The following is a 27,754-nucleotide window of genomic DNA, read 5'->3' on the forward strand; positions in this document are numbered from 1 at the left end:
AGACCCAGCTACACTTGTCACTTCCTCAGGGAAATCTTCTGAACCTCATCAGGCAAAATTAGTTGCTCCTTCATTGTTCATCTAGAACTTTATTCAAATTCTGTTATAGGCTGGGCACGGTGGCTCATGCCTGTAATCCCAACACTTTGGGAGGCCGAGGCAGGCGGATCGCTTGAGGTCAGGAGTTCGAGACCAGCCTGACCAACATGGTGAAACCCCCCATCTCTACTAAAAGTACAGGGGACAGAGGTTGCAGTGAGCCGAGATCGCACCACTGCACTCCAGCCTGGGTGACAGAGTGAGATTCTGTCTCAAAAAACAAATTCTGTTATAATACTTATCAAAATACTGATTTTTTCTTTTAAAAAAAATCTTATTTAGAAGTTAGCAGGAGTATGTCTAGTTCTTTGCTGAACCCCTAGCCCTGCACAGGGCCTAGCACAAAGTGGGTAAATGAATGGATGATGTATGCTACTGATTTATACCTGGAATCACTTAGTTCTTATTTTTCAGGCCAATGAAACTGTAAGCTTCCCAAAAGAAGAGGGCTTTTGACTCACTTTCGTATTCTCCAAAATCAGTAGTCAATGAAAAGAAAATACCTGATAAGTGAAAATAATCAGCACCCCCCCCCCCCAAATTCAGTGAGTGTCCCCATACTTCCTAGGCTCCCACTACAACCGTTTGTTGGGAGACAGGAGTGGTGTGTGAGCTGGGGGAAACTCACCTACCTACCAGGTGAGAAGATTATGTAAGGCCGGAAGCCACTGGCTCTCTCTGCCCATTCGCACCGTGGAACGTCACTGCCATGGAGATGACCATTCCCCTAAACCGGCATAGTTGGGTGAGGACTCCAGAAAGGCCTCTCAGGAAGGCAACAGTGCATGGCGACTCTTTACCCCTTCGCCCGCCTCCTGATCTACGTACTCGCCTATTCCTGCGTTTACTCGTGTTTGTACTTGCTGGTTTACTTTCTTCGCATTTTTGTAGAGGATTAGGCAGCCAAGCTGGACCAAAGTCACCAGGGTGGTGAAGGCCTGGCCCACTGCCGAAGGTGAGCTCTGGGACCACTGACCACTGACTGGCCTAGGCTCAGCGGGGTGGGGTTCCTGCAGCTACCAGGAGCTCATTGACCTGAAGGGGCGAAGGGGCGAAGGGGAGAAGACGCGAGAAGGGGCGAGAAGGGGCGAGAAGGGTCGAAGGGGCGCCGGGGCGAAGGGGCGGGGCGTGCTGGAGGGGAAGGGGCGGGGTGACACCGCCTACTTAAACCGTCCTTCACACCGCGGACTGCGCAGGCACAGGCTGAAGCACTGTGGTCCCGCAGGGATCCTCTCGCCTGGGCCGTTGTGTGGGCGGACTCGCGAGGGAGGTTCACGACGCTCTGCCCCGCCCCGCGGCCCCTGACTGAGTGCGCCTGGAGGGGAGGAGGGCAGGGTGGGCCCGCACCCAGCGTGGCCATGGATGATCCCCTCGCGGCCGCCGAGCGCTGCAGGCGAGAAGCGTGGGCCAAGGCGGCAGCAGGCCCTGGGCGGCGGCTGTGGAGGAGGCCAGCGTGGAGTACGGCTCGGCCCGGTACCTGCTGCTGTGCGGCCTGGGCGGGATGCTGAGCTGCGGCTGACACACACGGCCATCGTGTCCCTGCACCTGGTCAAGTGCCGCATGCAGGTGGACCCCGGCTGGTACAAGGGCGTCCTCAGCGGCTTCGGCGTGACGATGCGCAGCGACGGGCTGTGCGGCCTGGCTCGCGGCTGCGCCCAGACCTTCTTCGGCTACTCCCTGCAGGGCTTCTTCAAGTTCGGCCTTTACGAGGTCTTCAAGATCCGCTCCGCGGAGCTCCTGGGCCCAGAGAAAGCCTACGGGTGGAGAGCCGGCCTGTACCTTTTCGCCTGGGCCAGCGCCGAGTTCTTCCCCGATGTCTCGCTGGCGCCCATGGAGGCGGTCAAGGTCCGCGTGCAGACGCGACCGGGCTACGCCAGCACCCTGCGAGCCGCGGCGTCCAGGATGTAGGGCGAGGAGGGCCTGTGGGCCTTCTACAAGGGCGTGGCGCCGCTGTGGCTGAGGTAGATCCGCTACACCATGATGAAGTTCGCCTGCTTCGAGCGCACGGTAGAGGAGCTCTACAGGTATGCCGTGCCCAAGGCCCAGAGCCAGTGCACCAAGGCCAAGCAGCTGGGCATCACCTTCGTGGCGTCTTCTGCGCTGTCGTGTCCCATCCCGCCGACTCCGTGGTGTCTGTGCTGAACAAGGAGAAGGGCATCGCGGCCTTGGGCGTCCTCCGAAGACTGGGGTTCACGGGCGTGTGGAAGGGCGTCGTTGGGCGCATCGGCCTCTTTGCGCACATCCCCATGATCGGCACCCTCACGGCCCTGCAGTGGTTTATCTATGACCTGGTCAAGGTCTATTTCAAGCTGCCTCGCCCTCCCGTGGCTCAAGCGCCCGAACCCCTGAAGAAGAAAAAGTAGGCGTGGAGTTCTGAACCGCTCTAGCCACAGTGGGTCCACATTTTCATCAAGTGGGGAATCGCGTGCAAACAATGCTAGTGTGTAAGATGTTAACGTTTTGGGCAGAGGTTACTTAATATGCAGTCTGAGTTCTCTTTAAATGACTGCTTCTTTTTGGCAACTCAAGAGGATTGCAAACATTTCGTTTGGGGGTTTGAACCATTATCTTTGGGGAGTTGGCGTGGTTGCTTTAACTCAATAGCTTTTCAGCAATTAAAAGGAAAAAATACTTAACAGGAAGTAATGTTAGGTAGTTTAGGGTCTCTAGGTGTTATCTCCTTTGATTCGCCCTTTCTGTAGAGATTATCCAAGCATAACTACTGAATAGCCTGCAAATGAGGTTTTAAGGTCAGCACAACTATATGGATGGGGAAGAAAGTGAGATTCTGGTACACGGTGTTCATCTCAATAGAAATCGGGCACCTATTGAATAGATGAAGGACTCATCGCATATTTCCTGTTCATGTCCATTACAGGTAAAAAATTATTAAAAGTTAAATTGTGACTTATACTGCCTGGTAGCTTAGAATGTATTCACTGTTTTCAAAGAGACATGAGAAGATCTGCATTTTCTCCTTTTGCTTTGTCCCTTCTCTTCCTGATGTTGCTGATTAGAACATAGCTCTCTCCAGGAAGTGCTACAATTGGATCAATGTGGAAAGCCAGAAAGAGATGAAGGGCAGGCTCTGGGAATAAATATGTAAAGAAAAGCCTCTGTTCTCCAGAGATTTCTTTTGTATAACTCAGCTTTCAACAGCCATACATCCAAAGAAGACCATACCACCCTGACATTAAAAAAAAAAAAAAGGAAGAAAAAACCCAAAATCCTGCAAATTCCAACTACTGTCTGTTGAATATTGAAGAATGGTTTTGGTGACTTTGGAGGGAAAATCTCACTTTAAGTGTAATAAATACTCTTAACTTAATTTGGTAGATGTTTCAGTGATCTTTACAATGGTTGAGATTCATAAAATATATTGAAATTATAAAGCATGTTTTTTGTTCTCTGTAGCCTTCACATCTCTGGGGAAATTTTACAATCAGTGAAATTCTGTGAATTAGGGATGTTTGTAAAATATGAATAAGAAACAAACTTTAATAAGGCATTTGATATAACTTACTAAAGTGTAAAATGATTGCCTTAAAAACTTGTATTAAATTAGACTACAAACTTAGAATATGTTAATGTTTAAACTTTGTAATAGTAAACTCTTCAGTGGTTAACGGAAGTTTAAAAGTGTCTAGGTTTAAGTATGTCAGAACTGTCTTGAATAATAAAGAGATAAGAAAAAAGTCGACTTTTGAATGAGATGGAATGAAATTTATTAATATTTAATGCTTCTATTTAGCATATTATTGGGAAGGATCATTAGCTATTGTTAAGACACTTCAGTTAAATACATTTCTGTCTATTGTCTTGTAAAATGTAGGAAGTTTGGTAAACAATTTTTAAGTAAAGTACTTTTAGTAATATAATTTTGGAAATTGCTGCAAAAATCTATGGATTTCAAGATAGTAAGAGACCACTTGTTCTGGTTTGTGGTATTTCATGATTGCTGTGTTGATAACACCAGATTAATTTTTGTAATATACATGGTGTGTGTTTAGAGAAGTATAATCTAAGGAGAACCAGATGGCATGATTCTGTCAGTTATGAATATGGTCAAGAAGATGGGTTTATTGGCCAGGGAGGTGGCTCACACCTGTAATCCCAACAGCTTAGGAGGCCAAGGAGGGAGAATTGCTTGAGGCCAGGAGTTCAAGACCAACCTGGGCAACACTGTGAGAATCCCTACTACTTGGGAGATTGAGGTGGAAAGATCACTTGAGACCAGGAGTTTGAGATTACAGGAGTTTGAGGGGAGGATCGTGCCACTGCACTCCAGCCTGGGTGAAGAGCAAAATAATTTACTTAGTTCGGGTCAGCAGTTTTCATATTCAGTTCCTGTACATTCTATTCCCCACTCCCCCTCTTTTTTTTGGTGGCTTACAAATGTCTGTTTGAATAAATAGGGTAGGGATAGCTGATAATAGAGAATAAAGATAATTTAAGTAAAGATAACAAGAATTCATAATCATTAAGGTTTTTCCTAGCTATTATTTATTTGGAACAATTTAAAAATTTTATTCAGTGTTTTACCTTGCCCGTGTAGGAGACCAGAATATGCTGCCCCAAAATATGAAGGATTGTTGAACAGAACAGAAGAAGCAAATGCAGGAAAGCTCTCTACCCTCTCTCTATTTGCCAAAGAGCAGGACATAGATTTACAAAGACAAAAAGTACCTTGCCCACCTTCCTGCGAGACAGAACAAACATTAACCACTGAAAACAACTTTAGACCCTCATAGGTGTGGAGATGATACTAGAGCAATCTGTATTAACAAGCTTTACTAACTAGCCTTTATGTGCCATTTATTGCCTTCCCCCAAGGTGCTGTCCCTAAAGGCTCAAAAGTCCTTTTCCTAAAATTTCTCTGAATATTTGCTGTTCTTTTTTTTTTTTTTTTTTTTTTGAGACAGGGTCTCTGTCACCCAGGTGGGAATGCAGTGGTGCAATCACAGCTTACTGCAACCTTGACTTCCCTGGTCTCAGGTGATTGAGCCTGAGCCCGCCTCAGCCTCCTGAGTAGCTGGGACTGTAGACACATACCACCATGCGCAGCTAGCGTTGTGTGTTGCGGGGAGGGGTTGGAGATGGGGTTTTTCCGTGTGTGTGTGTGTTGGTGGAGATGGGGTTTTTCCGTGTGTGTGTGTGTTGGTGGAGATGGGGTTTTTGCGTGTTCCCATGTTCCCCAGGCTGGTCTCGAACTCCTGGGCTCAAGTGATCTGCTCATCTTGACCTCCCAAAGTGCTGGGATTACAGACGTGAGCCACCATGCCCGTCCTGCTGTTCTTTGTTGAAGATGCTATATAAACTGAAATTCAAAGCCACCTCTTTGAGAACTACTCATTCTCTATTCTCATGTATATGTGAAATATACATGTTAAGAAGCTTTTCTTTTTCTCTTGTTAATTTGTTTTTTGTAACAGGTTAACTCCAACTAAGAACCTATGGGGGTTATTCTTCCCTCACACCTATAATTGGCATTCTCTGTGAAATCATCCATATCTTATTAGAATAATAAAAGCCATAGTATACATATGGTATTGTTAGGCATTTCATATTCATTTTCTCATATAATCACTGTCATGCGCATCCGTGTGAAGAGACCACCAACAGGCTTTGGGTGAGAAATAAAGCTTTTTAATCACCTGGGTGCAGGTTGGCTGAGTCCGAAAAAGGAGTCAGCAAAGGGAGATAGGAGTGGGGCAGTTTTATAGGATTTGGGTAGGTGGTGGAAAATTACAGTTAAAGGGGGTTGTTCTCTTGCGGGCAGGGGCGGGGTCACAAGGTGCTCAGTGGGGAGCTCCGGAGACTTACTGTCCCGGAGAAGGAATGTCACAAGGTAATGTCATCAGTTAAGGCAGGAACTAGCCATTTTCACTTCTTTTGTGGTTCTTCAGTTGCCTCAGGCCATCTGGATGTATACATGCATGCTTGGGCTCAGAGGCCAGCCTGACATTCCTGTCCTCCACTGTAAGAGTTACCCAAGGCGTCTGTGATGGTCCAGGAGGCTTCCCAGGCAATCGGGCAGCGTCAGTCTTCAGCCGCTAAGCTGAGAAGATCTGGAAAGGAGTCAGAGAGCCTTAGGCCACAGTTCCAGGGGCTGTGGGAGTGGCTGCCGGGAGAGCTGGACAGTCCAATTTCCAGTGGGGTCCCACACAGATGGGACACATCTTAGGAGGAATCCTGGGCTGCGGGCATTCCTTGGCCCAGTGGCCAGATTTCTGGCACTTGAAGCAAGATCCTGGGGGAGGAGGTCCTGGAGGAATGCCTGGCTGCTATGGTTTAGGTTTTTGAAGTTCTTGTGTGCTGGAAATGTGGCTGGGGTTTTTCTCACAGTGGAGGCAAGGAATTGCAACTCAGAAATACGTGGCCACTTGGCTGCCTCTATTATTGTACACCTTGAAGGCGAGGTTAATTAAGTCCTGTTGTGGGGTTTGAGGGCCAGAATCTTAATTTTTGGAGCTTTTTCTAATGTCAGGAGTGGATTGGGTAATAAAATGCATATTGAGAATAAGACGGCCTTCTGGCCCCTCTGTGTCTAGGGCAGTAAAGCGTCTAAGGGTTGTTGCCAAATGGGCCATGAACTGGGCTGGGTTTTTATACTTGATGAAAAAGAGCCTAAACGCTAACTGATTTGGGAGAGGTTGGCTAAAGAAAAAGGAGCATTAACCTTGACTATGCCTTCAGCTGCAGCCACCTCTCTAAGAGGAAATTGTTGGGCAGGTGGGGGAGGGCAAGTTGTGGAACAAAATTGTAAGCCAGACTGGGTATGAGGAGGGGAGGTGATAGAAGGATTACAGGGTGGGGGAGTGGAGGCTGAGGAAGAATTGGGACCTGGCTCGGCCTGGCGAGGAGCAGCCTGGGGTGGAGGGGAGAGGTTAGGTGGGTCTGTAGAAAAGGAGGATTCAAAGGACTCAGAGCTTGGGGTGGAGACTGAAGGAACAGACGGGAGAGAAACAAGAAAGATTTGGGACAGTCACATTGGGAGCAGAGACTAGGGAGGGACCGATGTATAAAAGAATGCCTGGATATCAGCCACCTCAGACCATTTGCCCATTTTTTGAAAAAAATTATCTAGATCTTGTAGGATGGAGAAAATCGAAAGTGCCATTTTCTGACTGTGGAGCCATTACCAAGTTTGTATTGGGGCCAAGCAGTGTTGCAGAAGAAAATAAGACGCTTAGGTTTTAGATCAGGTGGGAGTTGAAGAGGTTTTAAGTTTTTTAGAACAAAGGCCAAGGGAGAAGAAGGAGGAATGGAGGGCAGAAGGTTGCCCATAGTAAAAGGGTAAGTTTAGAGAAAAGAGAGGGTAGAGACACAGAGGGCGGGGGGTGGTACTTGCCACCAAGGTGAAGGATCAAGGCAGGCATCCCCATGGTGATCAGACACCTCTGAAATGTGGGTGAATAATCAGGCAGGCATCCCCACAGTGATTAAACACCAAGAGAAGACTGTCTTCCCGAGTCTGTGACCAGCGCTGGAGTTTTGAGTTCACAGATAAAATGCGTCTCCTCTGTCTCTACCAGAAAGGGAAAGGAACCAAAATTAAGGAGGGGAGAGATCGAAGGGTGGAGGGATAGTGAGAGAGGTTGGAGAAGGGAGTGAAACGACCGCTTACCCGATCTGAAATTGGTGAGATGTTCCTTGGGCTGGTTGGTCTGAGGACCCGAGGTCATAGGTAGATCTCCTCACCGAGTGAGGGCAAGGATGGGGGACTGGTCTCTCGAAGGAGTCCTCCTGTCCTGAGTCTTCAGCACAAAATGTCAAGCGCATCCGTGTGACGAGAGTCCACCAACAGGATTTGTGTGAGCAATAAAGCTTTTTAATCACCTGGTGCAGGTGGGCTGAGTCTAAAAAAGGAGTCAGCCCGCCTGCACCCTGGTGATTAAAAAGCTTTATTGTTCACACAAAGCCTGTTGTGGACTCTCTTCACATGGACACACTTGACAATCACAATTCTTGTTTCTTTATAAAACTAAGACTCAGATGCTAGATAACTTGCTCAAAGTCATGTAGCTAATGAGTGATATAGTCTGAATCAAAGTCCACATGTTCTTCATTACTCCAGCTCAGCACCTTGATAGAACCAATGACTATCATTTTCTTAAATTGTTTTTTATAGTACCTTGAAATTATTTCTTTAAAAAATTTCAGGCTGTGTGCAGTGGTGCAGGCTTGTAATCCCTGCACTTTGCGAGCCTGAGGCAGATAGATCACTGGAGCCCAGGAGTTTGAGACCATCTTGGGCAACATGGCAAAACCCTGTCTCTACCAAAAAAAAAAAAAAAAAAAATTAGCCAGGCATCGTGGTGCACGGCTGTAGTCCCAGTTACTCAGAAGGCTGAGGTGGCTGACGTGGGAGGATCCCCCATCTCAAAAAAAAAAATTCTATTTATATGTACTGTAAAGCTTTCCTCATTTTCTACCAATGAGGAGTTTGCAGTGTGTCTCAATTGTGGAAAACCTATGGCAAAATTGTCTAGAAATAAACTGCAAAATAGTCAATATTTAATTTAATATTTAAGTCATTTGCTCACCAGGTCAGTGCCTCAGTTCTAACTTGAAGGGACTGATCATAAATGCAGCACTTTTGCATGTGTGTGTGTGTGTGTGTGTGTGTGTGTGGTATTGCAGCTTCAACGAGAGGCTTTATCACAATTTTTTCCTCTAATCTTAGTTCCTACAGCTAAGGAAGCGGTATCAGGCTATTTATCTTTTCCTCCAGGTGGTGATTAAAGTAGCTTTCTCAAGTATATGAAATTAATTTCATGATAGCTGTAATCTCATCCATTGATCTGTCCTTTGAGAAGTGAATAAAGGAAGTAGGTAAAATCTTGAAAAGCAAAGGTCATATTTACATGTTAATACCACATGATAAAGATGAGAAGGAATCAAAGTGTTAAGGTTATGAGTTATTTTCCTTGCTGCACAAGTATGTCTTTAGAAAGTCTTTTGAGCCTTTGGAAGGCAAAAATAATTACCGAAGTCAGATCACATTTTGATAGGCAGCCATTCAATTATAGTATGCTTGTTTTTGTGGTCTTGAAGATCAATTATTTTTAAAATCATGAGCAAAGAACCATTTGAAAGGAAATGTAAATTTTAATATCACTTAGGAGACTTTGTCTTGGCTTCCTGAATTCTACTATTTGGGTGGATATGTAAATAGCGTAGGTATTAACGATGTGATTATGACCACATTTGTGTGTGTGTGTGTGTGTTTCAGTTAGTATATTTTGAGAGCTTCTGTGATATGGTATCCAAACTTTCAGCAGCATTGTGGTAATTCTGCCCATGCCCCAGTCTAAAACACTACCAGTCAATATCCACCATGTGCTAGGCAGAAAGGTTTTGTGATGAGCATAATACACGGACCCTTCCCTTGGGGATCTTACAGTTTAGTGGGAAAAATAAATTTTGTAGGGGCAAAGGGGGAAACTTCTTCACCCTCTGAAGATTCACTGAAAAATCAACTCATAAAAGGCAGATTAATAAGAGAAAAGGCATCCAATTTCTTAACATGTACATAGAGTACATCAGAATGATTACCCAGTATCCCAGTGGGGTGCAGAAGCTTTTATGCCATCTTGAGGTTACAGAAAGAATGGGGGCCTGGATTGTGGCAAATCAGGTTATGGCAGCATACACACACACACACACACACACACACACACACACACAAAGGCTATGGGAGGAAAAGAAGAGAAGGCCTGACTAGCAAAGGTGGTCTTGTTATGTAGATTAAATTCCACGGGTAGTAGCCCTCAGAGAGAATAGATGGTGTTTCTTTCAGACCTTAAAGGTGTCAGACTCTTTTCCCTAGATCCAGACAAAGGAAAGCCTGGCTGCCTCAATGCAAATTCTCTACAGATGTAAATCTCCCCCACAAAAGACAGCTTTGCATGCCTACTTCTGTTTGCTGGCTCTCTGACAGCCATCTCAAAATATGGCAAAGAAATATATTTTGGGGTAAACTATTTTGATTTCCTTCAGTCCCCACGTTGAAACCTTAAAAAAATTCACATATTAAAAGCTAAGCCAATAGCTTTGGAGAGATTTGGCTTAGAAGTTGTTAGGTACAGATGGACAAAGGAGTAGAAAAACAAATTGGGATAAACAGAAAAGAGCAAATTTAAGTGTATCGTTCTATATCTTCTTGAATCAGTCTCAGCCCTGAGAATATATCAGTTTGGTTAAACAGTTGTGACCTATTCCAGGAGGTGGCATTGCAGATTGGCTCTGTCTGTATGTTGCTGGCAAACATCTTTAATACGAGGCATTTCTATGGAAACCGAAGAAAAACAAAGGTTAATGCCTGGAATAGTCTATAGACAAGCTTTTCAAGAGTCTCTGAAACATCTTCAGATTGCAGTGGCAACTTCGGATTGTAGTTCGAATCAGGTGTTTAAGTGAACTTTTTCAGTAGTCCATACTTCAGCAAGCATGAAATCTGTTTATATGTAAGTTGCTTTGATTTCTCCTGAAGTTTAAGTTGTCTAGCTTCAGTTTGCAGGGCCTTAAGAAAAGCACAGTTTCAATGATTTCTAATGATTCCAAGTCAGAAAAATGGAAAAAAAAATTTGAAAATGTTAGTTTGGAGACATATAGCCAGGAAGGAATTCAGAATTCAGTCCAAATTACAGGAAAATAATAAAAACTCAAGAACAATGGACAAAGCTAGAATCTAATAATATGTGTTTCATGCGTGTCTATGTGAAGAGACCACCAAACAGGATTTGTGTGAGCAACATGGCTGTTTATTTCACCTGGGTGCAGGCAGGCTGAGTCCGAAAAAGAGAGTCAGCAAAGTGTGGTGGATTATCATTAGTTCTTATAGGTTTTGGGATAGGCGGTGAAGTTAAGAGCAATGTTTTGCGGGCAGGGGTGGATCTCACAAAGTACATTCTCAAGGGTGGGGAGAATTGCAAAGAACCTTCTTAAGGGTGGGGGAGATTACAAAGTACATTGATCAGTTAGGGTGGGGCAGAAACAAATCACAATGGTGGAATGTCATCAGTTAAGGCTATTTTTACTTCTTTTGTGGATCTTCAGTTACTTCAGCCCATCTGGATGTATACGTGCAAGTCATAGGGGATGCGATGGCATGGCTTGGGCTCAGAGGCCTGACATTCCTGTCTTCTTATATTAATAAGAAAAATAAAACAAAATAGTGGTAAAGTGTTGGGGTGGCGAAAATTTTTGTGGGGTGGTATGGAGAGAGAATGGGCGATGTTTCTCAGGGCTGCTTCAAGCGGGATTAGGGGCGGCGTGGGAACCTAGAATGGGAGAGATTAAGCTGAAGGGAGATCTCGTGGTAAGGGGTGATATTGTGGGGATGTTAGAAGAAACATTTGTTGTATAGAATGATTGGTGATGGCCTGGATATGGTTTTGTATGAATTGAAAAACTAAATGGAATAAGAGAAGGAGAAAAACAGGTATAAAAGGTCTAAGAATTGGGAGGACCTAGGGCATCTGATTAGAGAGTGCCTAAGGAGATTCAGCATAGTCCTGCCAGCAAAGATTATTTATTTACTTCAAGAGTTAAGAGTGGCAGTTTGGGGATAGCACCAGGAGATACCAGCTGTGATGGCTTGGAGAAACAGTGTAAACTGGCAGTGTGAACAAGAGCAGGGCATGTATGAGTAGTTGAGAACAGTGAATAGGAGTATGACTAGAAAGAAGATAGTAGGGATGACAAGTTTTTTTGCGGGGGGGGCACAGTCTAAGTTGGTCTGGTGTCTGGAATGAGACTGGGGCCTAATAAAAAGGAGCGTCTACACAGGAGCTTAAATGGGCTGTACCTTGTAGCATTCTGAGGACAGGTCTGACTTCTGAGAAGGGAAAGTAGTAAAAGTATTGTCCAGTCCTTTGTAAGTTGGTGGCTGAGCTTGGTGAGGTGTGTTTTTAAAAGACCATTAGTCTGTTCTACTTTTCTTGAAGACGGAGGACCGTAAGGGATATAAAGGTTTCACTGAATACTAAGAGCCTGAAAAAATGCTTGGCTGATTTGACTAATAAAGGCTGGTCTGTTATCAGACTGTATAGAGGTGGGAAGGCTAAACTGAGGAATTGTGTCTGACAGAAGGGAAGAAATGACTGCGGTGGCCTTCTCAGACCCTGTAGGAAAGGCCCCTACTTATCTAGTGAAAGTGTCTACTTAGACTAAGAAGTTTTTTAGTTATCTGACTCGGGGCATGTTGAGTAAAGCTAATTTGCCAGTCCTGGGTGGGGGCAAATCTTCAAGTTTGATGTGTAGGGAAGGGAGGGGGCCTGAATAATCCCTGAGGAGTAGTAGAATAGCAGATGGAACACTGAGAAGTTATTTCTTTGAGGATAGATTTCCACGATGGAAAGGAAATGAGAGGTTCTAAGAGGCGGGCTAGTGGCTTGTACTATAGCATAGCCTGCCTTTGCTGGTGTGTGGCGATTAGGCCTGGTGGAACTGCCATCAATAAATCAAGCATGATCAGGGTGAGGAACAGGAAAAAAGGAAATATGGGGAAATGGGGTGAATGTCAGGTGGATCGGAGAGATACAGTCATGGGGGTCAGGTGTGGTATCAGGAATAATGTGGGAGGCCAGATTGAGGTCCGGGCCAGGAACAATGGTAATTGTGGGAGTTAACAAAGAGTGAGTACAGCTGAAGGAGCTGGGGAGCAGAAAGTATATGCATCAGGTATGAGGAAGAAAATAATTTTGGAAGTTATGAGAAATGTAGAGAGTGAGTTGAGCATAGTTTGTGATTTTTAGGGCCTCTAAAAGTATTAAAGCAGTGGCAGCCGCTGCACACAGACATAAGGGCTAGGCTAAAACAGTAAGGTCAAGTTGTTTGGACAGAAAGGCTACAGGGGGTGGTCCTGGCTCTTGGGTAAGAATTCTGACTGCACTAACCATGCCTAGGAAGGAAAGGAGTTGTTGTTTTGTAAGGGATTGAGGTTTCGGAGATTAATCAGACACGATCAGCAGGGAGAGCACGTGTATTTTTATGAGAATTATGCCGAGATAGGTAACAGATGAGGATGAAATTTGGGCTTGACTGAAGTAATGGGGGATGTCTGTGAAGCCTTGCGGCAGTACAGCCTAGGTAATTTGCTGAGCCTAATGGGTGTCAGGGTCAGTCCGAGTGAAAGCGAAGAGAGGCTGGGATGACGGGTGCAAAGGAATAGTAAAGAAAGCATGTTTGAGATCCAGAACAGAATAATGGGTTGTGGAGGGAGGTATTGAGGATAGGAGAGTACATGGGTTTGGCATCACGGGGTGAATAGGCAAAACAATTTGGTTGATAAGGCATAGATCCTGAACTAACTTGTAAGGCTTGTCTGGTTTTAGGACAGGTAAAATGGGGGAATTGTAAGGAGAGTTTATAGGCTTTAAAAGGCCATGCTGTAGCAGGCGAGTGATAACAGGCTTTAATCCTTTCAAAGCATGCTGTGGGATGGGATATTGGCGTTGAGTGGGGTAAGGGTGATTAGGTTTTAATGAGATGGTAAGGGGTGCATGATCGGTCACCAAGGAGGGAGTAGAGGTATCTTATACTTGTGGGTTAAGGTGGGGGGATACAAGAGGAGGATGCAAAGGAGGCTTTGGATTGGAAAGAAGGGTGGCAATGAGATGTAGCTGTAATCCAGGAATAGTCAGGGAAGCAGATAATTTAGTTAAAGTGTCTCGGCCTAATAAGGGAACTGGGCAGGTGGGGATAACTAAAAGGGATTGCATAAAGGAGTATTGTCTAAGTTGGCACTAGAGTTGGGGAGTTTTAAGAGGTTTAGAAGCCTGGCTGTCAATACGCGCAACAGCTATGGAGGCAAGGGAAACAGGCCCTTAAAAATAAGGTAATGTGGAGTGGGTAGCCTCCGTATTAAGAAGAGGACGGACTTATCCTCCACTGTGAGAGTTACCTAAAGCTCGGCGTCCGTGATGGTCTACAGGGCTTCCGAGGTGATCGGGCAGCGTCAGTCTTCAGCTGTTAAGCTGAGAAGATCTGGGAAGGAGTCAGTCAGAGAGCCTTGGGCCAGAGTTCCAGGAGCTCTGGGAGTGGCTGTCAGGTGAGTTGAACAGTCCGATTTTCAATGGGGTCCCACACAGATGGGACGTGGCTTAGGAGGAATCCTGGGCTGCGGGCATTCCTTGGCTCAATGGCCAGATTTCTGGCACTTGTAGCAAACTCCTGGGGGAGGAGGTTCTAGAGGAACACCTGGCCACTGCGGTTTAGGCGTTTGGAAGTTCTTGTGTGCTGGAGATGTGGCTGGGGTTTGTCTCACAGTGGAGGCAAGGAATTGCAACTCAGAAATATGTTGCTACTTGGCTGCCTCTACTCTATTATTGTACACCTTGAAGGCGAGGTTAATTAAGTCCTGTTGTGGGGTTTGAGGGCCGGAATTTAATTTTTGGAGTTTTATTTAATGTCAGGAGCGGATTGGGTAATAAAATGAGTATTGAGAATAAGACGGCCCTTTGACTTTTTAGGGTCTAGGGCTGTAAAGTGTCTCAGGGTTGCTGCCAAATGAGTCATGAACTGGGCTGGATTTTTATATTTGATGAAAAAGAGCCTAAACGCTATCTGATTTGGGATAAAGAAAAAGGAGCATTAACCTTGACTATGCCTTTAGCTCCAGCCACCTTTTTAAGAGTAAATTGCTGGGCAGGTGGGGGAGGGCCAGTCACGGAATGAAACTGTGAGCCAGATCGGGTGTGAGGAGGGGAAGTGATAAAAGGATTATAGGGTGGAGGAGCGGAGGCTGAGGAAGAATTGGGACCTAGCTCGGCCTGGCGACAAGCAGCCTGGGGAGGAGGGGAAAGATCAGATGGGTCTGTAGAAAAGGAAGACTGGAAAGACTCAGCGATGCTTGGGGTTGGGACTGAGGGGACAGGCGGGAGGGAAAGAAGGAGGATTTGGGAGGAATCACATTGGGAACAGAGACTTGGGAGGGAATGAAGTGTGAAAAATGCCTGGATGTAAGGCACCTCAGACCATTTGGCCATTTTTCGACAAAAATTATTTAGGTCTTGTAGGGTGGAGAAATCAAAAGTGCTGTTTTCTGGCCATTTAGAGCCATTGTCAAGTTTGTATTGGGGCCAAGTGGTGTTGCAGAAGAAAATAAGGTGTTGAGGTTTTAGGTCAGTGTGAGTTGAAGAGGTTTTAAGTTCTTAAGAACACAGGCTAAGGGAGAAGAAGGAGGAATGGAGGGTGGAAGGTTGCCCATAGTGAAGTTGGCAAGCCCAGAGAAAAGAGAGAGTAGAGACATGGAGGGAAGAGGTTTGGGGGTTCTTAACCTCCAGAAAAGCGGGAAAGGGGTCGGGGTGTGGAAATAAGGGATTGGGGCACAGAGATAAGAGGTCAGGGTGCGGAAATAAGGGATTGGGGGTTCTTGCCCCCTAGAAAAGTGGGACTTGCTGCTAAGGATGAAGGAGAAGGGGTTGAGGGGTACTTGCCCCTCCCCCAGAAACGCAGAGAAGGGGTAGAGACACAGAGAGAAGGGGTTCGGATACTTGCCCCTCCCCCAGAAAAGCGGAACTTGCCGCTAAGGGTGAAGGACCAAGGCAGGTGTCCCTGCGTGGTCTGACACCTCTGAAATGTGGGTGAATAATCAGAGAGGCATCCCTGCAATGATTAAACACCAAGGGAAGGCTGCCTTCCCAGTCTGTGACCGGCGCCGGAGTTTTGGGTCCATGGATAAAACGTGTCTCCTTTGTCTCTACCAGAAAATGAAAGGAATTGAAATTAAGAGAAGGGAGAGATTGAAGAGTGGAAAGGAGAAAGTGGTTGAGGGATAGTGAGAGAGGTTGGAGAAGAGAGTAAGAAGAGGCCGCTTACCGGATTTAAAATTGGTGAGATGTTCCTTGGGCTGGTGGGTCTGAGGACCTGAGGTCATAGGTGGATCTTTTTCATGGAGCAAAGAACAGGAGGACAGGGGATTGATCTCCCAAGGGAGGTCCACCAATCCGAGTCATGGCACCAAATTTTATGCGCGTCCATGTGAAGAGACCACCAAACAGGCTTTGTGTGAGCAACATAGCTGTTTATTTCACTTGTGTGCAGGCGGGCTGAGTCTGAAAAAGAGAGTCAGCAAAGGGTGGTCGATTATCATTAGTTCTTACAGGTTTTGGGATAGGCGGTGAAGTTAAGAGCAATGTTTTGCGGGCAGGGGTGGATCTCACAAAGTACATTCTCAAGGGTGGGGAGAATTACAAAGAACCTTCTTAAGGGTGGGGGAGATTACAAAGTACATTGATCAGTTAGGGTGGGGCAGAAACAAATCACAATGGTGGAATGTCATCAGTTAAGGCTATTTTTACTTCTTTTGTGGATCTTCAGTTACTTCAGGCCATCTGGATGTATATGTGCAAGTCATAGGGGATGCAATGGCTTGGCTTGGGCTCAGAGGCCTGACAATGTGTCCTATGATTTTCTTTTGAAAGATAATTTTTCTCTCACCAGTCCCCTGTTTTTACCAAAGACAAATCATAGTAAGACAAATTTATTTGCAAAATAAGTTTTAGTCTTGGCCAGGTGCAGTGGCTCATACCTGTAATCCCAGCATTTTGGGAGGCCAAGGCAGGCAGATCACAAGGTCAGGAGATTGAGACCATCCTCGCCAACATGGTGAAACCCCGTCTCTACTAAAATACAAAAAATTAGCCCAGCATGGTGGCACGTGCCTGTAGTCCCAGCTACCTGGGAGGCTGAGGCAGGGGAATTGCTTGAACCCAGGAGGCGGAGGTTGCATTGAGCCGAGATCACGCTGCTGCACTCCAGCCTGGCAACAGAGCGAGACTCTGTCCCCACCCCCCCCACCAAAAAAATTTAGTCTTATTATTAAGCTTATTATGCTTGGACTGATTATTTGCATAAAATGTAGCAATAATAGTGATTGGCCATATCAGCTGTTTTAACATCAGAATTTCAGATTAGACTTTTAAAATCCTCAAGGCTAGGAAGCCAAGCCAGGGATTTGCCATTAGACTGTGCTTGTGGTACCTGTGTGAATTGGGTGCATTCCTCTTTCTTTGAGGTTCCAAAATAACTTGAGTTTCATAGGCCTGTCAGAAAGTGACATTTTTTACTTAACACAGGTTAGAAACCTTATGAAACCTCATAGACAAGGTACCAGGCCAGTCTTTCCAAGGGGCTTATTATCAGCTCTATAAAGTCAACCTTTGTTTCTCAAAGCAATCTGATCTTACTGGAAAATATGACACTCCGGTCAAAGCCTTAGTAAAATAACCAACCTCTAATGTGCCTGTTACAAAAGAAAATAGATTCATATTGAACTTACACAAATAACTATATTGCCATAAAATAAGAATACTCACATATAGTTTCCAAATTCTGGAGAAATCAGAGAGAAAGATAAATGCTTCAAATCTGCTCACAAAGGTATACTTTACCTAATTGTTGTAAGCTATAAATAGCTCAAAAGAAAAAAAAGTTTTCTTGACTCTGGAAAACAAAACATAAAAAGAATCAATAACCAAAAAAAAAAAAAAAAAAAAAAAAGAACCCAAAATCTCTTTTTGTTTTAAACAAAGAAGTCATAAAAACTATTTCAGTTCTTTATTAGTTTAGTTCTATTTAATGAATTCTTATTCCACTTGATGTTGAGTTAGCAATCTTTTTTTTTTCTTTTTTTTGAGATGGAGTCTTGCTCTGTCACCCAGGGTGGAGTGCAGTGGCACGAGCTCAGCTCACTGCAGCTTCTGCCTCCTGAGTTCAAGAGATTCTCCTGCCTCAGCCTCCCTAGTAGCTGGGATTACAGGCGTCCACCACCACACCTGGCTAATTTTTGTATTTTTAGTAGAGACAGGATTTCACCATGCTGGCCACGTTGCTCTTGAACTCTTGACCTCAGGTGATCCACCCTCCTCAGCCTCCCAAAGCACTGGGATTACAGGTGTGAGCCACCACACCTGGCCTGAGCTAGCAATCGTCATGAACATATCAACCTTTTAATTAGAGGCTTGGAAGTTTTTACCTGGTTCAATAGTATAATCACTAAAGTTGTCAGAAACCTGTATTCAAGAGTACTTGTGAAAGTCTTTTCCATTAATTCCTTGAAGAAGAAGCAAATTTTGGACCATAGCCAACTATAAACCAGTTTTTGAGAAGAGTCAAATTAAAACAATAATTGTCTAGATGACAAAAGTCTAGAATAGCCATGGTTAAAGATATAATTGACAAGGAAATTTGGTTATTTTTGTGGTGTTTAACATAATAATCATAATTATTACTGATAACATATACTAAGACATATAAGAATTTTAGGAGTCTCATACAATTTTGGAACATATATTAAAACACATTTATACAAATATAACCCAAATAAAGTTAAACACTATTTCTTATTTGACAATGAGTCCCATATGATTTTAACATATGAAACAAGTCTAATATGTCTCTCTTAGACTTTCAGGGGCCCTAATATCCAAAAAGTTAGTTTGAGGTCAAAAAGATTGAATTTAGAATATGGAATTTTGATTTTGGAAAGTTAGTCAAATACCAAAGATTTAAAACACTTGTTCAAAATAGGATCATGGGTCACTGGAAAATGATAGTTATTCATTTAGCCAGAGTGATAATTCAGAGATTTCAAAAAGCAAAAACTTTTACTCTTTAATAGAGAGGAGACTCAGTTTCCCAAGCAATCATGAGACCTAATAAAGACACCATGAGGCAAACTGAATCTGTCTTTTCTCTCTCCCCTTTATATCTTTTTTTGCAGTTTACTCGAAGGTAAACAAAAATATTTTTCTATCTCTTATTAATACTACACAAAAATCTTGTTCAAAAGAGAAGACCAAATACTACCTTTGTATCGGCGTGTTACTAATACTAAAGCCAGCCTTAATAAACCTTGTAAACAAGTCTATCCAATCTCAATCAGTTTTGACCACAAGATAAGGTTTCCATAAACCTTTTACAACCTCTTACAATTTTCCCATTTTCTCTCTTTCTCCAACTTTCTATATCCGTTCTTTTTATTCCTTCAATTTAAAACAACTTTTTAAAACCTCAAAACTAGACAAAATTACTTTTCCTTTAACAAAAACTACATTCTCATGGCTTTTTATAATCTTTTAAAACAAAAACACAGCTCTTTTCTTCTGTGTCCTCAGCAGAATTGCCCTTAATGCCTCATTCACAGTAACCCATGCATTTCTAGCCTGCACCTCTAAATTCTTCCAGCCTTTACCCATTATTCACTTCCAAAGCCACTTTCACATCTTCAGGTATTTGTTATAGTGACAGCCCCTCTCTGGTACCAATTTCCTGTTTTAGTCTGTTTTGTGCTACTTTAACACAAATACAACAGACTGGGTGATGTATAAACAGTAGAGGTTTATTTGGCTCACAGTTCTGGAGGCTGGGGAGTCCAAGAGCATGGTGGTGCTGTCTGACAGAAGCCTTCATACTGTGTCACTCCATTGAGGAAGGTGGAAGGGCAAGAGAGGGCCAAATTTGCTTTTATAACAAATCCACTCTTGGAATAAAAAACCCACTATAGCAATAATGACATTAATCCATGAGGGCTCTGCCCTCATGACCTAATCACCTCTTAAAGATCCCACCCCTCAACACCATTGCATTGAGGATTAAGTTTCCAATGCCTAAGCTTTGGGTGACACATTCAAAGCATAGCAGGAAGTGATTATTTAATGGACATGAAGTATTTTTCCAGGGTGATAAAAATAGTTTTGAAAGTAAAGAGAGGTAGCAGTGGAAAAACATTCTAAATCTACCAAGTGCTGCTTAATTGTCCACTTTAAAATAGTTACTTGTATGTCACATGAATTTCACCTCCATAAAAATAATCATGAGACACTTTTTCATAGTAGCCCTAAAATAGAAACAACTCAAATGTCTATCAACTAATGAATGGATAAAAATGTTGCTTATCTATACAATGGAATATTTTTGCCATAAAAAGGAATAAATTACTATTTGCCCTAAAAAGAAATAAAGTACATGCTACAACATGGATGAATCTTGAAATCATTAAGTGAAAGAAGCTAAACATAAAAAGCCATATATTGTATGATTCCATTTATATGAAATGTCCAGATTAGGCAACCCATAGAAACTGAAAGTACATTGGTACCAGGGGCTGGAGTGGTGGGTGAAGGTGGGAGGGTGGAATGGGGAGTAACTGCTAATGGATAAAGGGTTTCTTTTGGGTGTGATGAAAGTGTTCTGGAATTAGTGGTGATGGCACACAATTTTGTGAATATACTAAAAACCACTGAATTGCTCACTTTAAAAGAGTGAATTTCATGGTATATGAATTCTGTTTCAACAAATCTATTATAAAACATTATGGGACTATGAAATGCACCCAAAATATTTCTTTCTAAAAGTAAATCCCTTACCTCAAGCTTCAAATATCAAGTTAAGACCACAGCTGCAGAAGTAAACATTAAATTTCATACAAACAAGTTGAAAACAACCTACCATGTTGTAAAGAGTGGAAATTGCCTCTAAGGAATCAATGCTATCTTAGTCTCCCAGTGAAGCAGGGATCACTGATTTTGGAAAATCACAATGTGAAAAGTTGAGCTACCACTAATTTTTCTCTTTATTGTAAAGGAGGAAAGAGGAAATATGTGTATAGCACACAAGAAAATCTCAATTAACCAAAACGTTCAGTAATTGGTGGTTTTATTCAATTAACTGCAAGCTAACTAGAAAAACCCTTTGGGTTCCAATTCTTCATGAATTTTTGTCTGTATGTTTGATTATTTCTTTTTTATAACAAATATGCTGACTCTGATTACTAATTCAGAGATCTGCAAAGCCTTATGGCCATCAGTTATAAAAATCAGTGCTTGTTATATAGCACCATAGGCACAGAAGGTACAGGGCTTTTGGATGGATGTACACTAACCTTAGACATAAGTGGATAAGGATGTGAGTATGTGCATATGTTTATTCCCCAGTGTTAATTTGTAACCTTGTCATTTGCCTCTTTGATAAAACATAGAGTGATGAAAAAAAAAAAGTCTGGTTACTTTGAGATTATTTATTGAGTATCTGCTATATTACCTCTACAGTAATAGAGGTATTACTTCTTACTTCTGTTATACTAGACACTTTCACATGTTATCTTATTGTTTTCTTTTTTTGTGTTCCAGTAGGTTGTATTTAAAAAATCAGTGCTTTCATGTAAACTATATGTGGTCCTGTGATACCATGGTGATTCAAAATAGTAGGCTATATCTGTGGAAATTATATTCCTAAATTATATTTGTATATGTCAGTGTATCTATCATTCTGCCATAAAGAAATAAAACATGTTTTTAGAAAATTCTAGTAAAATTTAGTATTCTGGAAAGATATTTTGTAGGTTGAAAGAACCCTGCCCCTTCACAAGGCTGGGAATTCACATACACATAATTGTTAGGCTTCAGACATGAATCGGAGCTGCTGACAGGGTGATTGTTGGTTTGTGAGAGGGGAGATGGAAATCTGGCAAAGAACCCCAGTCCTTTCTTCGCCAATAGCTTGTGTGCTCTGGCAGTGGTTGCAGCTTACTCCCTGAGATGAGGATTTGTCACTGTAATCAATGTCTTCGACCTCAAGGTCTCCCTAGCACTCCTTCACCAGGAATATAAAGGTGGTTTTTGTCATGCTAAATCAGTAGCATTCGTTTTATCTGTGTTGTGTTTTGGAACTTTTGCTCTTTTAAATCATTACCTACGTTTGATCAGTTTTGTTACTATTTATAGCAGCCACTTACTGTGCCAGATATTGTGCTAAGTACTTTATATACAATGTATGGTTTATTACAACCATCTTATGAAGTTGTTATTTGTATAAGTTAGGGTGTGTGTGTGTGTGTGTATGTGTGTGGCTGTAAGCAACAGAAAACCCAATACTCAACAGGTTAAACCATAAAGACATTCATTCTTAACAAGAAACCTGGAGATGGATAGACCAAGTTTGGTTCAATAGATCAGCATTGTCCCCAGGGACCCGGGCTCTTTCAGGCCTTTGGCTCTGCTGTCTTTAGTGTGTCCGTGATGTTTCTTCTCGTGTTCATAAGACAACTGCCGCAGCACCAGACATCATGTCTCAACGACGGCATCCAGAGTGGGAAGCAAGGGGGCAAAGGCAAACGGGCTTTCTTTTTTTCTTTCTTTCTTTTTTTTTTTTTTTAGATGGAGTCTCGCTCTGTTGCCCAGGCTGGAGTGCAGTGGTGTGATCTTGGCTCACTGCAACCTCCCTTCTGAGGTCCAAGCCATTCTCCCGCCTCAGCCTCCCACCACAGGTGCGCACCACCACACCCAGCTAATTTTTGTATTTTTAGTAGAGATGGGGTTTCACCATGCTGGCCAGGGTGGTCTCGAACTCCTAACCTCAAGTGATCCATCTGCCTAGGTCTCCCAAAGTGCTGGGATTTCAGGCATGAACCACTGCACCCGGCCCGAATTGGCTTTCTCTTCATGTATCTCTCTTATCAGAGAGGAAAATCTTTCTCAGAAGCTTCTAGCATATTTCCCCTTCAGTCTCATTGCGTGGAATTTGATGACAAGCCTTCCCATAGGTGCTGAACAAAACTAAGATCTGTTGTCACTCATTGAAGGAGATGGAAATGGCTGTTAGGTAGGCAACCAGGGTCTGTCTTGCATTATTTTCCCTATTTTACAGGTGAGGAAACTGAGGCTTAGAGAGATTAGTAAGGTCAAACTGGAAGGACAAAACCAAGATTTAAAACAGATCCGCCTGCCTCCAAAGCAGTTTGCTGTCACATTACTTGCTTTAGCCTGGAACTTGCTATAAGGCAGAGTTACTATAAATCACATCAAAAGGAATTTATTACTGAAAGTGTCAGAAAAACTGCTTTTTAACAGTGATTAATACATAATTAGGTCTCAAAGCTAGGAGTCTTTGGACAATGATGGATTCATGAATAACAGGAAACTAGGTGAGAAAAAACACAAAGACAAAGAAGTATCTTAAAAGAAAGTAAATGTTTATAATCTTTTTTGGCAGGCATCTGCAGTCTTTTAATTCTGCACTTTCTGCCCCCGCTCCCCCCACTTGACTTTCCAGAAATGGCCAATTTCTTTCAAATGCTGTATACTGGAAAAATCCAAAGGACTCATCAGATGAACACATTTCAAAGAGCCACTACCAATTTTTTTTCTTAAGCAAAGCATCAAGCCTCTGATTTGCCGCTGATAAATTCTCTGTAAGTAGCATTATAATTAAGCACACACAAACCATTCTGTGTTTCCAAGAATACAGCTGGGCTGGCACTGAATTGGTGATAGCGTGCAGGCACCGAGTGGGAGGGGTCCATTGCATCTCAACTACCATGTACCGTCTTTGTGCCGAGACCAATCCGTCTCTCTCCTTGACACCCTCTGAATCACAGGCCATTGCCCATTCACCCCATGTCTGTCACGGAGCTCTTTTATGGGGCACCTTCACTGAGCCTTGAGACTGTGGCCGTCCTGCCTCTAGGCTCTGGTCGGAGAAAATGCCAGGAAAGCAAAGTGCAACATGACTTCCTCCCACCTCCCACCAGGCTGGTGGAAAAAAAACCAATGGTGTGAAAGCAAAACTGGGAAAAGAGAGGCAGCTCGGGGCGGGGGTGGCAGGGGTGGCAGGAAAGGGCTGAGCGGTCAGTCAGGCTTCCAAACCTGGTTTCACTGCCCTGGCTTACAAGGCTTTGAAAAGGTACCTTACCTTGACGTGCCTCAGTTTCCTCCTATGTAAATGGGGAACCACAACACCAACCTTGAAGACTAATTGTGAGAATAAGCAATAATTTATGTAAAACACATGGGATATCATAAATGCTCAATATATTATAGCACTTATTATTACCAGCCTCTTAGTAAAAAGTTGACAGTCTGTTAGCACGAAACATTTAGCATGTGTTATTGTTGTGGTTGTTCTTGGATATCTACAGGATATAGTTGCTTTAAGTTTTAATGCATCAAAAAAATCCATAACCCTTTTTTGGAAATTCAGCACACAGGAAAGTGAAAAGTAAGTAGCCTGGGAGTGTTATGTGTATAGAAGTCAGCAGTGGCAACCCTATCTCCCCCTGGCTTCTATGCAAACAGTTTCTTTTACAAATGTGTTTTTGGTATGCAAATCACTCTATGCAGATTTCTGTGTGTGCAAAATACAGCATAGAAAAATGGCCTTCTTGCCAAGGAAGACAGGAGATGTTGGCTGCCGTCAAATGAAATAGCAGCAAATTTTAGATTTCTTTTCCTACTGCTCTTTCTAACAATGTATGGGGTGAGCATATTTTTGGCACGTTATACTCAACTATTTTGGCTTTCGATTGTGTGTTCTTGTGATAAAAGTGTGGTTATTGAAGCATGTAACTACTTTTTGAAGCCGTAATCATGTTTAGTGGTATTTAATTTAGAATTTCACAACAGCGTGCTACCTCAGGTTAGTTCTAAACTCACAGATGGCTTTGCATGTAAGGTTAGGCTGCTAGTGTCTGTGTACTTCCTGCTTTTCTATAAAGACTCCAGCTTATTAAAGGATTTAATGTCATATTTTGGAACATGTTTTCTCCCTAATTAATGTATGGCTTAGTAAGTGAAAAGAATACATTTAATATTAAAATCCTCCTTTTCTTTTGGTGCACATTGAAAGCTGGCACATAATTCACAAAGAAATATTTTACCATCCAGGCAGAATAAGAATACATCTCTTTTAGGGTATTCCTTGCCATTTCCAATGCCTTTTCCCATTGGTTCTTCTGTGAGCTAATGGAAGGAAGTGAGATACAAACTTTGTCTAAGGTCACTTGTCATAGAAGGCCTGTCGACATCCAGGCCTGGGTTTTTGTTTTCCTCAATCATATGCAAGAAACACAGCACCTGTAAACCAGTGGCCCGAGACCATGCTTTCTCTCTCTCCTTTTCTTTTTCCCTTTCCACCCAAGCATTTTTTGCTTGTTTTGGGTGTTTCGAACTTGCCAAATGAGCCACTCCTTAATTTTACAAAATCAACGTTTAATTTGAAGGCATTTTTCAAAACAAAGTACACGGCCTGAGAGAGAGTGCCAAGTGCGGCTTACCCTTATCGGACATCACTGATCGCTGGAGAGAGGGTGGAGGAGAGTGTCTCCTCTCGCTCGTTATCCATTTACTCACTCATGCTGACCTGCATTCATTCACTCGATCCACACCCTGCTTCATAGGTGTCAGACACTGCTCCAGGCCAGGAACACAAGAAGGAAAGTAGACCCAACCATGGAGGAGTTGGCTGTCTCCTGGGAGGCAGATGTGTAGACAAGGCACACTGGCATTGACGCCGCAACAGAAGTATGTACCAGGTGTGAAGGGGTGCAAAGGTGGGGTGGTTAACGCCACCACACTTGTAGTCAGGAGACGCTCTGTGGAGGAGTTTCATGTGAGCAGGTGTTCTCCAGATGGGCAGTCATAGGTGGGAAAGGAGCACTGGAGGCTGCGGAGCAGTGAGCACACGGGCACAGTAGCCTGAACCCACACACCATGGGGAGCTTTTTCAGTGGAGAAATTTCTTTGGGCTAAGAACAGAGGTGGGGGAAAGTGTGGGAAATATTCCCAACATGTCCCCGTTTTTATTTCCACTCACTACCCATGGTAGGTCACCTTATGACTGGTCCAAATTATTGCCACATCTGGTAACTGGTCTTCTTGCCTCCAGCTTCTTCCTCTCTGACACAGAAGAACATTCCCAAGACCCCTGTGCTGCATTCCCCTCCTGCAGGGGAGCCACTGTGGGCAAAATTAAGTGCCTCACTCCAGAGGCTATGAGGCCTGTCATGGTGTGGTCCCTCCTGGCCACTGGCATGGGTCACTTTCCACGCACTGCCTAAACCTCACACAGCCTCTCAGGTGCCTTGCCCCTCCCCTCCTCTGTCCATGTCCATCCCACTGGCCAGCCCATCTGCCCCTCACTTGATCTTCACTTCAGCCCTTCAGGATTCCACCTGGGCCCCCTTTGTCTGGCTGGGATGGGTTCCATCCCCGTCTGCCAACAGCTATCAGGGAATAAACGAAGGCTTTAGAGTCCCAAGATGTGGGTTCCAATCCTGGCTCAGGCTTTAGACAAGTTTTTGAAACTTAGTTCCCAACAGTGGAAGATGACTGCCTCCCTTGCACAGTTGTCCTAGGATGAGCAGAGCATATTCACATCAGTCTTCAGATGTTGCAGTTCTTATGGTTACTATAATTTAGCCTCTGTGTGAAATTCAGGTCATGGTAACTACCTTTCTAAGGTATGAGGATCATATATACTGATGGGCATGAAATATTTGTAAACAAAAAGCCCTTGGATAAAGTTTATTATTATTTGTATCTCTATCAGCATATTCATTCATTCATATTTTTTTTATCCATCCATTCACTCATTTAACATTTACTAAATTCCCAAAAGCTGCTACATGTTAAGCTCAGCAGGGAGGTTAGAAAGATGAGTTTGAGTTTGAAATACCTCAAAAGAGCTCATAGCCTCATGGGGGAATCAGACAGGGAGGCAGTCAAGTCTCAACCCAGGAGGGGAACCCTGCAAAAAGTTGGGAGCTGTGGGATATGGGGGAACCAAGGGCTTAGGGATGAGTTCCAGAAGAACAGCCCTGTACTTGGATCTGGAAGGATGGGGAGGGAAGGGCATGACAGCTGGAGGGAACTGTATTGGTCAGTCAATATGGGCCAGAGGGGTGAGACGGCTTTTGGGAGTCAGGAAACTGCAGCATCAGACCGAGGATCCAAGCTTCTGGGGCTGTGGGTTAGGGGGAAGGAGAGTGGACATGGGGCGGGATGCACCTGGGAGGCGGTGGCAGGTCAGGAAGGTAGACTGGGCCTGAGGGTGAAGGTTCCAGGTGCCTGTGTGCTCAGGAGGTGGGAGGACCCTGCAGCTCCAGCCAGGCTGCAATCCCTTTGAAGGCAGAGAGGTTCTGAGGCATCTTTCTACTCCCACAACACTCACAGCACCCTCACCACAGTGCAGTCTGGAGAATCCAGAGGGGAGACATGTGATGGGCAGTTCTGAAGATGAGTAAGCAGAGCCATCCCCAGCTGCCACCCCGGGCTGTGCCTCACTGTACCCCATTACCCACCCCTCATGCCACCAAGGGGTGCAGTGGCCTGTTTTTGCCAGGGAGCTGTACCATCCATATGACAATAATACAAGTCAACAGGATGCTACAGAATTTGACTTTCGGTAAATTTTGCTGCAATGCACTTAGTTACAAAGAAGGGCAGTCCATCTACCAAAATGCTTTTGAAGTGTTCAGGAAATGATTCACTGTAAAGGTTAGGCTTTGAAAACACGTCTGTGGGACAAGGCCGACAAGCGTGTAGGTATTAAAAGAAACACTAAGTTATTGACTAGAAAATGGGCAATAGGATATGTGAGGATAAACTGTAAGAGGCTGGGGGTTAATGACCTTTTCTCTTCTTGCATGTGGAGAAATAAGCACTTGGAACAGAAAGGAGCTCTACCCAACTACCCGGAATGCAGGCGGGCCTGGGACTATGTGACTACCACCCTCTAAGTGAGGTTTTGAAAATAAACACTTGAAAGTCTGCCCAGATTGTTGTAATCTTATTAATCTAACAAAGAGACTCAGTGGCTGCCTTAACCAGGGGTTCAGTGTTTACCATGTAATTTGCAACAAGCTGATAAACAC

General features: G+C 43.8%; 1 long non-coding RNA gene and 1 pseudogene across 1 annotated transcript; both read left to right on the forward strand.

Annotated features, from left to right (window-relative positions):
* Nucleotides 1-750: 750 nt before the first annotated feature.
* Nucleotides 751-27,658, forward strand: LOC107966756 (uncharacterized). Its single transcript, XR_001706677.3, has 3 exons — nt 751-1,054; nt 23,158-23,296; nt 27,535-27,658. It is a non-coding gene; the product is annotated as an uncharacterized LOC107966756 (long non-coding RNA).
* On the forward strand, nt 1,568-3,799 carry LOC469330 (solute carrier family 25 member 3-like; annotated as a pseudogene).
* Nucleotides 27,659-27,754: the final 96 nt, after the last annotated feature.

Source organism: Pan troglodytes, chromosome 1 (assembly GCF_028858775.2).
Source record: "Pan troglodytes isolate AG18354 chromosome 1, NHGRI_mPanTro3-v2.0_pri, whole genome shotgun sequence".
Classification (NCBI taxonomy): Eukaryota; Metazoa; Chordata; class Mammalia; order Primates; family Hominidae; genus Pan; species Pan troglodytes.